The sequence below is a fragment of the Cebidichthys violaceus genome, unplaced genomic scaffold (assembly GCF_023349555.1).
Source record: "Cebidichthys violaceus isolate CVI_PGR_0920_01 unplaced genomic scaffold, fCebVio1.0.p SCAF_34, whole genome shotgun sequence".
NCBI classification, from domain to species: domain Eukaryota; kingdom Metazoa; phylum Chordata; class Actinopteri; order Perciformes; family Stichaeidae; genus Cebidichthys; species Cebidichthys violaceus.
In genome coordinates, this window is record NW_027176528.1 from 27,439 (window position 1) to 45,752 (window position 18,314).

An 18,314-nucleotide genomic window follows, 5' to 3' on the forward strand; every position below is an offset into this window, starting at 1 on the left:
GAGCTGCATGGATTGGAGTAATAGGGTTTCTCTTCGAGAGTGTGAACAGGCTGTCAGACTGTCTGCAATGACTGCAGACTGGAGATATGTCTCTTGCTGAGTCATGGATAGAGGGTTAGGGTTAGGGGAGTTACACTCATCGAAGCTTGGAGAAAATGCCAGCATGAATAAACGGCTCCATGGCTGCAGATCAATGAACTCCGAATCTTGCTGATACACCTTTGCTGAAAAACAAACAAACATGCTAGATCTAAATATCACACCAACATTATGGGCCTCAGACTTAAAGCATAATTACATTCTTCTGCAACTTGGATCTCATTTGGAGGTTTGTCCATAATTGCCATCAGTCTTGATTGCATTACAACATCATTATCATTTTTTGTCACCATAAAATGGTTGAGAGAATGTAGCTTAATTGTTGCAACCTGTCTGATTATCTGACCGCTTGAGTTTCTTGCAACTTTAATGCTGCGTTCCCATATCCCGGTTATTACTTTGGTAGGTATTAAAAGTATGATAGAAACTATGATCAAACCTTAAAAAAAATAAGATCCATGTTGTTTTAAACAGTAATTATCCTTTGACATCTTCCAAAGGGCTTATGGTGACAGGCTAAAAAAATATGATCATAATTAGGCTGTGCATTGGTGAGCAACGGCTTTACAGATTTAAAGTGACATACATTTGGTAGCCATGGCTTTTGTTGGTGATCAGAGTGAATATTTACCTTTAAAGCCACGTTGAGCTTTCTCTGTCGTCTAGTGGTTAGCCAGACTCAAAAACAACTTCAATTAATCTTCATATTAATCTAACACGCTCTCGTCCCAACTCGTCTCATACTGACGCTTTGTCAGATTCCTTGGTGTCATTTTCTAACACACTGGGTAGCCCAGCGGACGGTCGCAGTAAACACTTAGGTACACTAAAGTAACATTGTGAATTTAAAAAAAAACACCCGCTTAGGTTTGGGCAACAGAACCACTTAGTTAGGTTGAGGTTTTGACAAAGTGTGAGTCACCACGACAATCAGAGATCCTTGAGCATGCAGCCAGAACCGGACACCCAAAATATAATGCAGTGTGCTGCAGCAGAATGCGAGATTAGCTGTGGACAGCCATAGAGGTGCACACTTTGTACACAACCAATCACATGGTCCTCCTCCCGGAGATAATAAAATAGAGAGAAGAGGAAGCATGAAGTAGAGAAGATGAACAGAATACACTCCAAGATTGACTGCAGAGACACACTTAAGCCCCACAATTAGGGTAAATCAGTTACACCGTATGACGCGGAGTAGCCAAGTTTCAATCCCTGAACTCCAGTTATCCAAATTGGACAGTGACCCTTTGACCCACAGCCAACCAACATATGGAAGTGGCTGTTCTTTTTTCAAATACAGCACTGTTTGTAAACGCAAACGTAGGTCTGGAATATAGCAACTCATCCTCTCAAAGTGGTGTTTGCTTTACTCCCACGTTGAAGCGTTTGTCGTGCCTCTGACGTTACGTAATACCTGCTCCTTGAAGTGAACCATTGAAGGAGAACATCCCACGTCTTAAAGATTATTCCACCCTGTCAGACGCTGGGCTGCATCCCCTCTACCACACTGTACACCCCACTACATAGTTAAGGCTTTTCATGATTACCCATGGTATGGATTGTGAGATACCTTTTATGTCATGACAGTGTGTTGTATGCTCTTTTACAATGAGTCATGTTGGCTGCAAACTGTGTCCAGATGCAAGCAGCTGGTTCAACAGCCTCAACTTTAGTTTGATTTTAAAGCAAGAGTCCAGAACATGCAGCATAACTAACGCATTAACAGAACTTCACGGAGGTTTAAAGTGTGTAATGCTTCAGATTTGCATAACTATCAACTTTAAACATGTCAGAGTGGTTGTCTAATCCCCCCTTATAGTGTGAAACATGCGTTGTACTTGACATATAGACTATAAACCAAACTGTAAGCCTGATGAGCAAAATATATTCCCAGATGCCAAGAAAGCCAACTCATTTATCCAAATCATGGTAATTATAACTTCTCAAGGTAAATACCACTTATGGACCAGTGTCGGAAAAGGCGACGGTACAGTGAGTCAGCCCTCAAACATCTGAGACTCTGAAGTGCCTTTTCAGGACAACTGAGGACTGTGAGGCAGAGTTCGACCATGTTTCCATCCCAGCTCTGATCACGCTGAAAGTGTATTCCCCACTATGAATATGTACGTATATGTAATTTATTGTGCAGTAGCCATGGCTACTGGCTACGGCATTAATAGATTCCAGCTGTCAATTAAAGACACCCATTGAGAGTTCAATGGTGGGCATTGTTCAGCCGGATTGGTGAGTCAGAGAAGCTCCGTGGGCGGGGGGGGGGGGGGGGGGGGGGGGGACTGTGCGGCTGCACTTGGCAAAGCAAGAGGGAGATGTGATACACCAGAAGCAAGTTACAGCAACGGTTAAGTGTTGGAAAGACATTCAGTCCCTGCCTCTTTGTGGGGACGAGCGGGAGCCAAAGAAACTGCAGCTACTTTCTTTGCAGAATAGACATTTGCAGAAAGCCCATACAAAAATTTAGGTGTGGCCTTATCAGAACCATAAATCACATTTTCCCTAAATGTAAACTACAGTAACTCATCAGAACATAAGTAGTTCACAAGATAATTTAGAGGGATTCATTGTTGATGATGAAGTTACAGTATCTGGTACTATTTTTGAGCTTACCTCCCAGTGCGATTGAGTGGGTGGTGTGGGAAGAAGGTGTGGTCAGTCGATCCATCGTTTTCGTGTAAGAAGAGGTGTAACAGAGGCCTGAGGTTGGCCATGGGGAAACACAGAGAGGAATATTCCAGATTGGCTTTCCAAACCCAAAATGAGTATGGAAATATGTGTGCATCACGTGAGTGGCCGTGTCAGTGAGCTCTCTTGTTCAAGGCGGTTTGTTAAAAAAAAATGATGTGAAGCCTTTTTAACGTATTTCAAAGAGAAATAACTGAGTAATGACACTTGGACAGAGTTGACTTGTTCCTTCACATTTAGCGGCTTGCATGTTCTAAAGCCTTAGTGTTGCTCTGATCCAAATAAAAGCCCAGACAAGAGGCACATTGAAGTTTCGTCTTCTAGTTTAGTTAGATAATGGCTTCGCTTACATGCATAGTTACTAAACTAAATTTGTAAATGTTTGAATTGTGCGTGTTAAAAATCAACCACACTAAAATTTCCGTAAAACACAAGAATTTGTCACACACTGTGTATATGGACAGTAACACACACATCGTTAGAGAACTCACTAAAAGTAAGAAGAGAGAGGGAAAAGTCAAGCTTCTGCGACAGACCAGTGTTTCGAGTAATGAAAGCGTATTAGCGCTCTAATCATTCCCGTGAACATACCTACTAAACACACTGGTAAGCACTTTTGTAGCATCATTGTGGGAACATTAGCACGCTGACGTTAGCATCTAACTCTACGCAGTGCCAGAGCTGCTAGCATGACCAGTGGTCCCCAAAGTGTGTCTCAAGGACGAGACAGGGGTGCAGCAAGAGTAAGAGTGTGAAATGTTCACGTGTAGACCATAATACACCAGGATTTACAACATAGGCTCTCAAATGACGATATACTTTTATTAGCACAATGTAGAGGATGAACAAATTCTGTATTGCAAATCTCGGTAACATATTGTCTAAATGTAAACATTCAATCAACGTCTTCAAATAGTGGAATATAGTAGAATAATGTTTCACTTTTGAACCAGTCTTTTCACTTGTGATCAAACTCTAGGCACGCAAGAAGCATATCTTGACACGCAATAAGGGGATAACATATTTTTTTGTAGGCCAACCCCGGAAGTTAGCATCGCGCTGGTTCCCTCTACAAAGAGCCAATACAATTTTTCCATTGGATTTTGGCTTATTGCGGATAATAAGCTCTGTGGCAAACACAGGTTTGTGATTTAAACGTTTGCTTCAGAAAGATATCTTCAGAAATGAACACCTCATGACGTCATGAAGACCTCATCTCAGGCATCAAACCATAAACCCATTCAAAAGGCATATTGACTTTGAAACGAGGGCAACCTAAAGTTAAAAAATGCTGACTCATTACAAGGTTTTAGGACACATTCTTGCAGAAATCTATACCATTGTTCATTTACTGTGTGATTTTTTAAGAAAGTTTCACCACATTAAAAAACATATCTCGGTTATCACTTAACAACTTGTTTGAATGCATAACAAAAGAAGAGGTCAAGCAGCGCACTTGAGTAACTCCACAGAAATGCTTCACTGTCTTTTTCAGGGTGAATCTGTCTGCATGAATAGCGGCAGGCCAGATGACCCAGGTATGAAGCTGAAAGGCCACTTCAGCATAACGTCCACCAGTGTGCATCATCTGGAGTGCTTGATGTCATTCCAAAATATCATAGTTTAATCCCGATAGGGGAATCAAAGGAAATTGGATCACTGGAGGATGGTACGCAGCTGGGCTCCTCATGTGTGCAACACATTTTAGAACTCCTTGTGGGCCTAACACATTTCTTTTTTTGCTTTTTTCCCTCTTGGCCAGCTGTTGGGTCTGTCTGCTTCCTCTTTATCTGTTGTCTTTCAAAATTCCTCCATTTCTTAGTGACCCCAGAGGGTGTCAAAATATTGGCAAATATAATTTGTCTGTCCCAATCAAATTAGGCAAGGTTCAAGTAACCCATATGTCTTTGAATGTTTTAGTTCTCAGTAGTGAGCTATTTGTTTTCCTTCTAACGCACTCTCTTTGTGACTGAAACTGTTCATGAATGCTCAGTGCAGATAATAGATTGTTAACATCCATCCGAAAAAAGATCCACGTTTTTACAATTATGGTTGCCATTGTTTATTTCACAAACGAAACAACATGCCTAAATAAAATACGTTAAAGCAGCCAACACAGAGGTAGGTGGGAGCCTCCCACTGTGCAGACGTAGCTAAACAAAAGACCGGTTTATGCCTTTCGCCTACCTTAGTAATGATTACATGTTTATCTATAACTTCCTCAGATGTTGAAATGCTGAGCTTTGAAGCTTGAGATGACAAAGCAGAAAAAAGGACAGGCCACAAGCCTCTCCGCCTCTCCTGTCACTGCTGATCTGGGGTTATAGAAATAATGGAGACCAAGCAGGATGTGAGATTAAACAGATGCACAATTTGATGAGTACATCTACAGCAGACTGTCGAGTCTTTTGGCGGATTTAAGGGGCCGGGCTCATCCCTGTAGAGGAAATGGTCTGTATAAATAATTTTGAGCCGTGTTTCCGTCCCTTAGCAACGCCTCGCAGGCACAGAACACACACTGACAAACACACATACACGTAGAATGCAAAAAGCTAAACTACAAACGCGCGCCAACACAGTGAGTTTCAGACATATGATTCTACTGCTACACTTGTGACCTTGAATAGCTGAACACTTAATTGCCTTGTTGCTGAGCGTTAATAAACGATGCCGATGGATCGACTACCAGCAGCTGGTTAGCGTAGCTCAGCACAAGACTGGAAATGGGGAAACGGCTTCTCTACGTCCAAAGGCAACAACATGAAATGAAATCCACTTAATCTGCATGGACGTGAAGAGCGAGCTGAAATTATTTCAAGGCTCAATACGTCATCGTTCTACAGTTACCCACTGCCTCACATTTCACACCGTAGTTGACTAAACATTGGGATGTAAAATTCAGACCGCCACACACAAACTCTGGTTAACGTGAAACGGTCGCAGGTAACGCGACGTGTGGTTAAAAGTTGGAAACGGTAGCGGTTAGGTTTAGGCAACTAAACCCCTCATGGCTGGCTGAGGATAAGTTGTCGTCATGTGACTCAGTGACTAAGCTTTCGGTTCACACGGCTCACCAATGCTGGCTTCCTTAGTAAAAGTCCTGTGTTTGTTTGACCTGTTCACCAACCCCTTGCTCTCCGTCCGTAGCAGACTTCTCGCTCGTAAATACGACGTCTGACGCTCTGAGCGTCTAATAATGACGCAGATGTGTTAACATTCACACTGGTGCTAAAGCGTGAGTTGGACGTCGGTATCGCAACGTCAAGGGCCGCTGCCCAAACGTCGGTATTTGACACCCTGAAAGTGGGACCAAGCTAAGCTATAAACAGTATTTACTGTAAAACAAAATGTGTTGACACAGAGAACATTTTAAATAAGTAGCGGTAGCAATCCAAAGTCAGAGTTTAATACTGTAACGAAAATGCTTCTGTTGACCCTTAATAAGATTAATAAGAGCCTTATCACAATACTCCTGTCAAACCACAAGCCAAGACCTGATGTCTGGGCCAAAATGACCTCACTTGACCAAAATGTTGTTATCTTATTGGTCTAAATTGGTTTGCACAAGCGCATCAAACCACTCCTAGTCTCATACACACGCACACATTCGCACACAACGAGAGAGAGGGACAGTGGGGATTGTTGAAAAAAAAATAAAATGTTTTTTGGCAGGAGAGATAAGTTTCTGTTTCCTCACTCAGGGAGGACCAGTGTGCTCCCCCCCCCCCCCCCCCCCCCCCGCTGCCTCCCACCCCCAATCCCCACTCTGCCCTCCCACCAATGTCATCTGTAAGCAGTTTACTAACTTTAATATACCTGATCACACACACACACACACACACACACACACACACACACACACACACACACATTGGTGCACAGCTGGTACATCGGTCACAGTCACATCCGATTCTATGTCGTCTGCCTAATGGAGTTAGCAGCACCAAGTAACAGCATTAGTAAACCTAGTAAGAGCGCTCAACAACTCCGTGGAAAGTCTCGGTAAGAGATGCTGATCGTCTGTTTTATGCCGAGACAGCAGTAACAGTCACACAACTATTTATTTTTTTGCTGAGAGTCGGGAGCTGTGTTCACAATAAAGACAAAAACACAGATGGCTGTTGCAATCGGCATGCATTCATTTTTGTGAGACATGCCAAAGGGGGAGGAGTTTAAAATAGGAAATACAGATGTCACTATCGATTTATACAGAATTCCACAAGTCTCTCATGCAAAATGACGCGTATCCAAAACTTTGTATTTGTAAAGAAATAAAAGACGGAAAGATGAGTTGAAGGAGACAACAATGACCTGTTGCATCAGTCTTGTTCCACCACCAGAGTGAAAAATGTATATATTTTTGTTTTGTTATGTACAGTATATGGTCCTTTGTTGTCTCATTTATTTCTTTATGATCACCATGTGTGTGTAGACTGCGGGAGGCAATATCCTTGACCTAATCCCAGCATCACTACCCCTTTTTAGTGCACTACATCACAATGGAGTCCAATCACCAAACACTCTTCACTAATCATTTTATTACGCATGTGTAATAAATTATTGTCTCACCCTTATGAAGTCTCTCCTGATTGAAATTGTATAAGCCTTTCAATATGATTACTTTATCACTGTAATACCACTTCCGCTAGGATGTCTTGATTCTCACTGGCTCGAAAATGTGATATTGCAATATTAGAACCAAACACTTGTGACGCACTTGTTTGCCATTCTAAATTAACGAGAAAGAGAGAGAGAGCTGAAGCGTATATATGCTGGCCCGTGGCTGGGAGACGTGATAGCTAGCTATAGAGGTAGAGTCCATCGCTGAACTTTCTCACAATTGCAACAGTATTTCGTTGCAGCACTGCCCTGTGGTTTATCAAGGCCTGTTGGCTGAGAAGTTGATCTTTTTGCAGCTTATGTGATGAATTGCTTTCTGCACAAATGTCTCACACCGCAGATCGCTACAAGAATTCAGATAGGACGACGCACATCGCAATTACTACACTTCAAATGTGCTAAAGAGCAGACAAACAATATGTCGTGTATAGATATACAGAAACTGTTTTGGAGTTAAGTTAAACGTTACTCTGGTTTCGCTCTCAACTCTGCCCTTGTGAAAGACCTTTTCAGTGTATAAACATATAATGCGTTGATATTTATAGAAATAACATACATAAAGTCTGTGAGAGGAAATTACTGCTTCAACCACCGCAATCAAATTCCCCCTTCCACAACAAAAAGCTTCCGAAGCACTAGTTTGGCCTCCATCACCTCGCCAAGCAATTACTCAGCATTTTTCTTCGGAGGAATGGAGCCTATAATCTAACCGCTTATTCAAATCAGGGCTCAACAGAAGCCTTTAGATAAGTTCCACATTCAGACTGATTCCTCGGCTTCCATGTCCAGATGTGATTGCTGTGTCCCGCTTCAGGAAATGAACAGTAGCTTGGATTTTGGATACGGCCACCTGCTGGAAGAACAAAAGAGAACCTAAAGTCCAATCCTCTCTGTTTGCTTATAGTGCAGATTTTACTGTTAAGTAACGTCTGCAACACTGGAACTCGCATGAGTCTTTGCCCTCTTACATTGTCTTCATTATTGCTTGCTGTATGTACTAATGCAGCGCTAGTAGCATCTCTACAGTTTGGTGTGGAAGATTCTATAAATCCTTCAATAAAACAAAAGAAATGCTTGTTTCATATTTTCACGAGTCATTGGGTGGTTCTGAATCAAAGTCATTCAGAATGTGGAAAGTACAGCACATGCGCCACATTATACACCATCTGCACAAATATGAAAACCACAGAGAAGATATGACTCTGGGTTTGAGTTTCAACCATCCATGTTACTGGTCAGCCCAGTGTGATTGATGTTATTGAAGCAACATGGACTATTTGTTGGATTGAAGCTGACTCGGGGCTGTGCAGTGGCTGATGCCCCTCGTACTAGTCACAGTTACGAGAGACTGAACAGAAATGCTTGAGTGATCCAGCTCTAAATAAATGGCAGATCACCTCACAAGGCATGCGGCTGGCTTTGATTAAAAGTCTCTGCAGACCTCTGGTGTACTCTTGAACCTGGCCTCCTCCGATAACATATCCCTCCGCTTTAGGTCAGTATGCACACATTACTCACGTTTGCGTCACATGCTGACCTTAATTCAGTCGCGCTGTCCAGAGCATCTCAGAATACCGGGGAATTTGAAGAATCTTACTTTTCCTTCTGAACTGAATTGATATGTAAGGCCTTTACCATTTAGTGTGTCAGGTATTACAGTGTGCATCATTAGTACAGCGTGCATTGTACCTGCTGTACAAAACTAGACTAATAACACTTTCACAATTTACAGTATTTGCCTGTGAATGCACATTTGAGCTGTTTATGCTCAGTTAGATTTGTTTTATTTGTTTGTATTCTTTTTATAACATTTCTATATCTTATCCTGTAATAAATACTTAAAAGACTGAAAGCTTAAGATACTTTTGATTTCTCTCAAGGAAATACTTTAATTTCCACCACATTGTTTCCCATAAACTGCTTGTTTTAGAGTGTCATAACTTTGTGACTTTGCTTATTAATTCTTTTGCCATCTTTTTTGGCTACCGTAAATCCAAATTGTTGTTGTTTTTTTTTTTTAATCCTACATCTAAGAAAGTGTTTAGAAGAATAGCCTACTGGCCTGATATTAATTTGTGTTCCACACCCAACCGGTTCGATTTAGTGGAACTCTGGTGCAGCCGTCAAGTCGAACTCTGGTAGGACAAAACAACCGGGCCAAGACCACCACATAAAAAAGGGGGCTCAGAGTTACAAGTAGACTCTGGTGCAATTTGTTTGTGGTGTTGAAAGCAAACCGGACAGACCAGATTTAATGACAGTAGGGTGAGAGAGAGAGAGAGAGGGGACGACATGCTGCAAAGGACTGTGGGTCGGATTCGAACCTGGTCCGCTACGATAAGGACTCAGCCTAACTAAATGGGCAGCCGCTGTACCAGATGAGATACCTCGGCGCCCAGTAGATATGCTATTTTATCATCAATTTAAAAGATACACTACAAATAAAGCCATCTGACACCCTGAACTGTTCATGAAGGACTCTAGGAAGAGCTAGAACTGGAACTAACTACTTGTAATAAAGAAATCAATGACTTTAAAGCAGAGGAGCAAAGCAGAAAATACAGTTGCTAGTGTAGTGATCCTACGCTGGTCACCTTATATGCCCTGTACCGTTCTATCATCATCTATCATACACATGTCTGCTTGTGTTGGCGTATGGCTGAAGGGAGGCAGCATTAAAGAGGTAAAGCTGCTCAGTGTTTCCCACCCGTGTTTGCACCTCCTTCTGTTGAGCATCCACCGTTACTGTGTGTATTAATACTTTCCTCATCAGACACGGCCGGAGTGACGCAAGGCCATTCCGTCTCCACCCATGTATTTGCTTATGCTGCGATGGAAATAAGTGTGTTGGTGGAATCAACACATGCATTTCCCTCAAACTGGCCAGTGAACAATTTGTTCCTAATGGTAACGTCTTCCCAGGCACAAAAAAAAAAGAAAAAAGAAACTTCCAGAGACCGGATTGAATACTCCAGTTATGTGGAGGGGAGTCTCATGCTTTTATTTGAGAACAGAATAAACAAGTGTGTTTTCACATACTGTAGGAACCCGGTAACATCACAGCCGCACCCAAAACAAACAAAATAAATCATCTGGATGCTGAAAAAAAAAAAAGTCCAAATGCTCGAGTTTCTTAATCTTTAAATAGAAAAACGAAGTTGAGTGATTCTCACCTCTCCCACGATGGATACCTGTGTTAGGGCAGCTTATAAGAGCATCACTGGAAACAATTAGCACTTTCGTCCACAGACATGAAGTCACCTCAGCGGCACGCATCAAAGAAAGCCTTTGCCCCAGATGTCAGCTCCACCTTGACTTGACATCTCAGGCAATTGTTAAAAGCTGGGAGCGTGAACATTGACATCACCCAACGATATCGTTTTTTAGTCCTTGTCACACTGTGACTGTTTCAGATTTTGAAGGCTCTGTGTCGAGTTAGTACTCACTCTCACGGCAAAACATGCAAGACGTGTTTCCTCAATGAAGAATTAAATACAGTTGATCTGCCCATTTCTTGCTTTCATCTTTACTAGCAACACAGATGAATACGTTATATAAGAGCTGAGCCTCAGTGTTGATACAAAGGGACAAATGTAGTCAGCAATCATCGTTAAAGAGCCAATCATTCAAATGGGACACTCTAGCTGCTTATCTCAGAACATCTAGCAGCGTGTAACTCAATGAATAGTGCAGCAGTGGTTGCCATAGCTCCGCCACAACAGTGCAACGCTTTGCAGGAAATATTGGTGGTGTGAGTGATGACCTAAAGACAACAGAACATGGATGCGGTGGGCCAGTGTTATAAACACTTCCATATGGTGCTTTTAAGAGATATTCTATTAATGCAGAGATGGTGCTGTGGCTGAACAGAAGTTTCCTTGCCTGATAATCAACTGCTGTTAGAGCTCAACTTGTATTCACACAGATGTGAGGGGAATTCATTTCACAGCGTGTTCACCTCTGGGAACAAAGTCTGTTTGAGCTCACTGACAGAAAAATGCTGCAGCAGTCCTCCCTTTATTTGGCCTGGACTCCAACAGCAGAGTGCTGCTCAGGGTTCTTCCCTGTTGACATCTAGTATATTGTGTAGCCCACTGTTTACATTATAAAGTATTCCATACTGTTCGTACATTCTGTACTAATGCTGTAAAGTATGCATTAATGTGCTGTATGTGTTATGATAGTGGGGGATAGTATATGCACAAGATAGGCACATGAATACGGCAGTCAAGTTGTGACAATGGAACACTGCCAATTCTGAAAATGAAGAATTTACAAAAAAAAATGAGCTGAAATGTTTAAAGGGGCAGTCACCGAATTTCTTTTTGAGCATGCAGCAGAACATGGTCAGGACACAACATCCACACATTATCAATTTATAAAGTTAGCAAACTTCTTAGCAGCAGACAAGGCGCAACATTAGCATTCATTTTGGGTTGTGTTACAGTACATCTGAAAAACGTAAGTCAAATATTAATGCGTCTTTTGCTGTTATTGGTTCTCACCAACTGAGATGTTGGACTGAAATGAAATGTTTCTTTAGCTGCTAAGTGCTCCACTAGGTTCACCAGCTCAGTCACTAACTTTATCTGTCTGCCGTTTGATGTCTGGAAACAAGGTCATGAGAACAAAGCTGCAGGCCAGAAAAACTAAACAGTGGGCTCAAAGAGGCTGAAAGACTTGGTCCAGAAGTTGGACGATACTTCTCTTTGGGCTCATCACTACAAGCAACCCTCTGAGAGAAATAAATGGCTCCTTAGCTGCTAAATGCTCAATAAATCTTCTTGAAGGACTCTTTTTAGTGTCCGCAATGTAGCCTGTCGAAAGGAATCGAGTGCTCATGAAGAATCCCCGACCTTCCCTCTCGCCCGCTTGCTGTTATCGTAGGGTGCTGCTCACGCTCACTGAGCGAGGACCAATCGAATCGGACTCAAGTCAAGACAGATGGCACGGCAGGTTAATGGTGCGGAGTTGGGAGGTCGTTCTTCTGACTTCGGTGTGCTCATAAGCGTTTAAGTCGTAATGTGGAAACAACGACGACTCCAACAACGTGCTCCAAAGAACACCTGCTGTATTATTTTTGCTCTGAGCATTTAAACAACATGTCGATAGCTGTTCAGGGATCAGGTGAGCCGTGAAATATGATCGGGAACTCATTTTCCCGATTATTCCTACACCACATAGATGCAGCACAAATTACTTATACAGTTTTTGTAACATTGTTTTGAGCTTACACAGACTACCTACATACATGTGGGATGCGGAATCAATGCATCACAATGAATATTGTAAAAACAAGGTTAGTGTAAATTACGCAGTTGGGACACAGCTACAGTTTCTCATGAACTAGTAATGTGTTTTTCCTTTAGCTACACCTAACAAGGCCCATGTAGTTCGCAATGTGTGTCTGTGTTGGCTGAATGCTGATTTAATTGTTGCAGGTCATTCATGGCACTGCGTCATTGCTCTTCCTCAACAGCATTCACATTTTCAACCTCTGCCAGAACACTGCCTTGCACATTCCGTTGTGGGAGATTTGTGAGTTATATTTGGTGAGACTTCTTGCCAGGATGGCCCACAGATTATTCATGCACCATATTCATCAGCTTTAGGGCCAATGTGAGGTTAATTGACACATGGAACCAGCCATTAATTATCCATCTTTAAAGAGAAACGTGCGTGGCTAAATCACTTTACCAATGGGTGATAGTTACTCAAACCACAATATGTTTTTTTTTCTTAAGAGTCGTTTTAATGTAACAACGAATTTCTAAATAGCTTAAATGTAAGAAAGGGCCCACAGAGGTGGAGGGAGAACTGGCAAAATGTAGGAAAAGGTAAGGAGAAAATCCCTCTCCAGATTTGTGACGTCATCCTCTCTTCACATCCAGACCAAACAGGGCTATGTGTCTGGTTTTCATTTACTTCACCCCCCCCCCCCTCCACTCTCTTCTCCCGCCTCTTTTCTTTTTTTCCCCTCTCTTTAAAGTAAGTGGGAGGAGGAAGAGAGAGGTGGCAGATCTCCAGAAGTTTAGAAGTTTGTCCCATCCCAGCCTTGAACTGTGCACCACATCTCCTTTGGTTCGAGACCGGGAGGGTGTCTGTCTCTTTCAGTCTCAACCATTTCCTTCCTTCACTCAGGACCTCTGTTTCTACACATCTCCTATCAGTGACCTTATCACAGCTTTGCTCAGCCGCCTTCCTCTGGGAGGAGCTGAAAAAAGCCAGCAGGGGGAATTTGTCAGGAGGATAATGCCCAAAAGTCTCGCTTGCAGTCATTTTGCATAACTGATAATATACAGATTTTTTTCTTCAAAAACAAAGACATTGGAGTACGGCTACTTCAGCTCAGGGTAAGTTTTGAATCTGCATTGTTCTCAATGTGATTGATCTTGCAGGAAAAAAGGCTTCTGCTTTGGTTTTTACACATGCGTGCTTGCTTTTTGAGTTCTTTAAGGATTGACCTTGATTGCACTGAATGTTGATTATAAATAGAGCATTGACCAAAGCACAGTTTAAAGTCACAACTTGTAAGTTTACGACGGGTGTCATAATCACAGGGTTGCACAGAGTTTTTGGCTTACAGGTCATAAATATCAGACAGCATGCGTTTAGCAGCGTGGCCGAAACCTGTACTTAAGTGGTGAGAGTGCTGCAAGGGCAAGAGGTGAGCCACAGTAAGGGTGGAAGAGAGGACCTCAGCAATGTTGTGTACGATGCATGTGTGAGTGTGGAGTGAGCGCTCTTTTTCTCTTTGAAAACCTTAAAATCACGTTTGACATTCCTGCATTGTGCAAAGTTTGATTTACTGCACAGGTGTCAAATAATTGTGGTGATATAAAAAAAAAGACTGTTGGCATGCTATATGTTTAGTCCAATGCTGTGATCCCAGATCAGTGTTAGACTTGTGAACCTGTTGCAATGAGTAATTTCAATATCAATCCGTGATGTTCATTCTGTGGTAGAATACATATTTTGGGTTATTGATGCACATAATGCATCAGATTATCTAAGTCCTCCATCAAAACCTGCTGTGTCATCGTCAAAAAGTGTCATCGATCACACGTCAATAGCTCATTTTTGTGCACTTTGTTAGTATTCCGGATTGATCTGTGAGTCATTCAGTTAAATCTAAATAGGGAATCTGTCGGTAATTCTACAGTTGCATCTCCACACCCACATGCATGCTGTAAAGAGGAGCAGTTGGATGTTTCCACTGCAGCAGTAGCCCCAAACCACACCCTCTGTGAAACGAGCGCAGGAGTGGAAAAGTGTGAAGAGAGCGTTTTCCACACAGCTGGCCAGAAGAACCAGGAGACCCAGGAGGGCTTTTTTTTCTTCCATTGGACGAAAGAGGTGGGGTGGGTGGATGTTGGATGGTGGTGGTGGTGGCAGTGGGCTGCAGTTTAGTGAACCAAGGTGTGAGTCATCGATCTCCCACTTCTTCCTCAGGACTGTCCAAGGAGGGATTGAGGAATGTCTTCATTGCAATGTTTCATTTTGTGCGCGTGGGATGTGATGTGCAAAATAAGTTATTCAATCCTTCCAAGTCTCAACATAATCAAATTAGATTGGAGATAATTCTCATGAGCTACCACTTTCATGTAGTTTTATGTTTGCACTAACCCGGAGAGGAAGAACTTGGTCGTCGTTCAAAAGCGATATGAAACTTTTGGTGCACGCTCCAGATCTCGCTTCATGTGTTTGAAATATTTTACACATAATTTATTGCCAGTCTTACGACAATGAACAGCTCCCATTGGAAGCTGGTATTGAAACTGTTGTTGGCAGAGGATTCTCAACAAAGGGTTTTTGGATATATACAGTATAAATCAGCATTAGTGTGGTTTATGACTACTGCACTCCCTCCAGCTTTTGCTCTTCTTGCCGTGATGCAGCACAGATGTCTGGAAGGTTGGAGCATTTTTCAGAAAGGTCCAGTCTCAACTTAGAACTACCGCTCCAAGGGAACAACTATCTGTAATTGCAACGGATGTAAATTGGGAGAAACCGTTCAAACCGTTATGCATTGGTTAGAGAGAGCACTAAGCTCTGTGGGTGACGATGGCATGAAGTTTCTGTCAAACTTGTGGTCATTTTGAGGTGTTGATTGATGAAGATCACAGGACCCCCCCCCCCCCCCCCCCATGAGTTCAGTCTTAAAGCTATCTCCTTATGCTTCTCTCTCATCCTAACCAAAAAGTGCAGGAGTGTCACGATTAGTACTTGAACTCAACCTGAAGGACTTTGGCCGCGACGCTTGAACACACATCTGCTAGGTGTCAGACGCCCTAATACCCACCAGCTGTGTGGAACTGCCCGCCCTTCCTGCCCCCCCCCCCCCCCCCCCCGTTTTAACTATCATTGATCCTCCTCTCATCTGTGCCACACATGTCACGTTGCATCTTTTTCCAGTTGAGGGGCATGCGGGTCCACACCGCCCTCGCGATTGATTCATATGCGTGGAGGCTAACCAGCGCTAGGTCTCTGTAACTCTATATGTGCGAGTGATATTTTCCCCCATGATGCCAGTGAGCGGCAGTGTGGAGTTGTCTCAAACTCAGCAGCGAAGAAATGACTCACGGCCCTCGTGACTTCACTTATTTTACCTGTAGCTTCAAGATTGTCAACGGTTTGCGAGGAGATATCTTGCATAGAAAAGAAAACAGAATTGCTTTGTGCTAATTGGCATCAACAACTGCTGTTGACAGTATAATTGATATGTACAAGGTTTCAGTCTGTAATGAAGTGTTTAAGGAGCTGCTTGAGCCAGTTTGATTACATGAACATTTAAGCCCAGACCACATTCAAGTTTGTAATGAGATGCACATCATCATCTTATAATTGATGCATCTACAAATGGGAGAGATCATATTTGACATATTTAATGAGGACACGTCTGCTACACTCCGGCTGAGGAGTTATTTGCCAAAAGAAACGCAGATTTGCCACTGTGGCAGGATCTCCAGTAGTGTCACTGGCAACTTTTTCAGTGTAGGAAAATATTTATCATGGGAAATGTAACAGCCCCCCCCCCCAGTGCATTAAATGTTTTGACATTTAGACACGTCACACTATAGCTCCAATATTAGCGGTGAGCGTTGCCTCTTCCTACCAACATAACTAAAAAAAAACAGGGAACACCCACTGGGACCCAAAGTATAAACTACTGTAAGAAAATGTAATGTTACAGTTCATTTGCATATTGTGTAAAAACGAAAATGGATAAAATAAGTTGGTTAGGTGAACTCATTAGCAAACAGTTGCAATTTTACACATTCAGAGCTACATCATATTCACTCTTCTCTTGTAATCTGATCTCCACTACTTCCTCAGAGAATGATCTGTCTCTGTAGCTGCTAAATGCTCCACTATGTCCACACAAGATAGCTGCTGACTTTGTCAGTCCGCTCACAGTTCAGTTTTTAGCCCTATTTTGGTCAAACCTGTGGAGTTGAAAATGCATTTTGAAATTTCAATGTGAAGCCAAGCATTTTGATGTTCTTGTCGAAGGAACGCCTATTAAAAGTCTGTATTTAGAGTACTTCAACCAGTGTGAAAATGTACCAATCGCAGCAACCCTTTGTGTGCACAAGGACCTTTATCTTCGTGAGGAGACCGTGTCCTATCCTAGGAGGGCCACTTGGTGTAGCTGGTGTGCAATTATGTACTCTGATATCTGTCACTGGTGCTGATGGAATTTTTGTGCCGTGCTGCATTCTGAGCTTGTGAGTGTGTTTATGCATGTGCATGTTTATGTGTGTGTGTGTGTGTGTGTGGTCTTTGCTGTAAATGAGTGTGTGAGGTCCAGATGCAATCGCACTTCAGAGTGTCCATGGGCACATCTATCGCGCTCTGCAAACGCACGCCGACAGTGTTAACGATAAATAACACCACTGAGCAGGATATTCCGTTATATATACAGCGTAAGGGGCAGCATGCTCTGCTTGCTGCATGACATACACTGTCTCCCTACTCTCCATTAGCCCTGCCACTTCATGGTGGTTACTGGATTACACGTGAAGATTAATTGAAGCCTCGGCATATACCAGAGGCGCACACAAGTGGACCTCAGCGGGAGAAAAACACAAAAACATGCTAACAGATCATAGCTCCCCATCTTCATATGTTTAGACGGTCAAGATGTCAGCCATATATGGCCGTCTCTGCTTTGCTTACAGGCCCAGGCATGCAACATGATCGATGTTAGCTACCACATATCTTCAGCTTCTCAAAGCGCCTGTGTGTTAGATTTGTAAATGTCCACCTTTGGCGACCCCTAGTGTTCGTAGAAGCAAAAAAAAAGAAAAAAAAAAGACACTATTAGAGTTCAATGCATGCTGATATGTCTCAAACTCAGTTTAACTGTGGGACACTGACATTAAATGGGATGAAAGTAACACAAAGACTACTCATTAGTACACAGGGGGTTTAGGTTTGCAGGGATGTCAGTTTTGAAGCTGTGATCCGCAGTTCATACAGCATGTGGTGCACGCAGTGTGTGTGTGAGTGAGTGAGTGAGAGTAAACGTGACTCAAGTTTTTCCGTAAGAAGAAGAGCTTAACAATGGAGTTATTGAGTTCCCTATAATGCCAGAAGCATGTTAGGTGCAAATTATTTGGGCTGAGACCTGATGATAATTTTAGGATGCTGGCAGGGATTGAGATTCAAATTCAAAATGTTAAAACCTCGGATAAACTCAATGTGCACAACCTGCCCAGCACCAAAAACGTCCGACAGCGATGAGCTGGTGAACATAGTTGAGCATTTGGCAGCTAAAGAGCCAGATGTTCCTCTCAGGGAGGTGGAGACCAAGAGGTTGCCATAAACATATAAGACCAAATGAATGAAAGTGTTTCTCCGTGTCTGTTGAATGTGTCCACAGGAAAATG

The 18,314-nt window shown here is 42.6% G+C and overlaps 1 protein-coding gene across 2 annotated transcripts in view; it reads left to right on the forward strand.

Annotated features, from left to right (window-relative positions):
* Positions 1–13,520: 13,520 nt before the first annotated feature.
* The window catches only part of LOC137883632 (collagen alpha-3(VI) chain-like), a 161,451-nt gene continuing 156,657 nt past the window's right edge, over positions 13,521–18,314 (forward strand). The window contains exon 1 of one of the 2 annotated variants that reach the window (XM_068725189.1): positions 13,521–13,775. The gene's annotated coding sequence lies outside the window, so the exon portion shown is untranslated. The remainder of the gene's footprint in view (positions 13,776–18,314) is intronic. The other variant, XM_068725190.1, reaches the window with a different exon arrangement.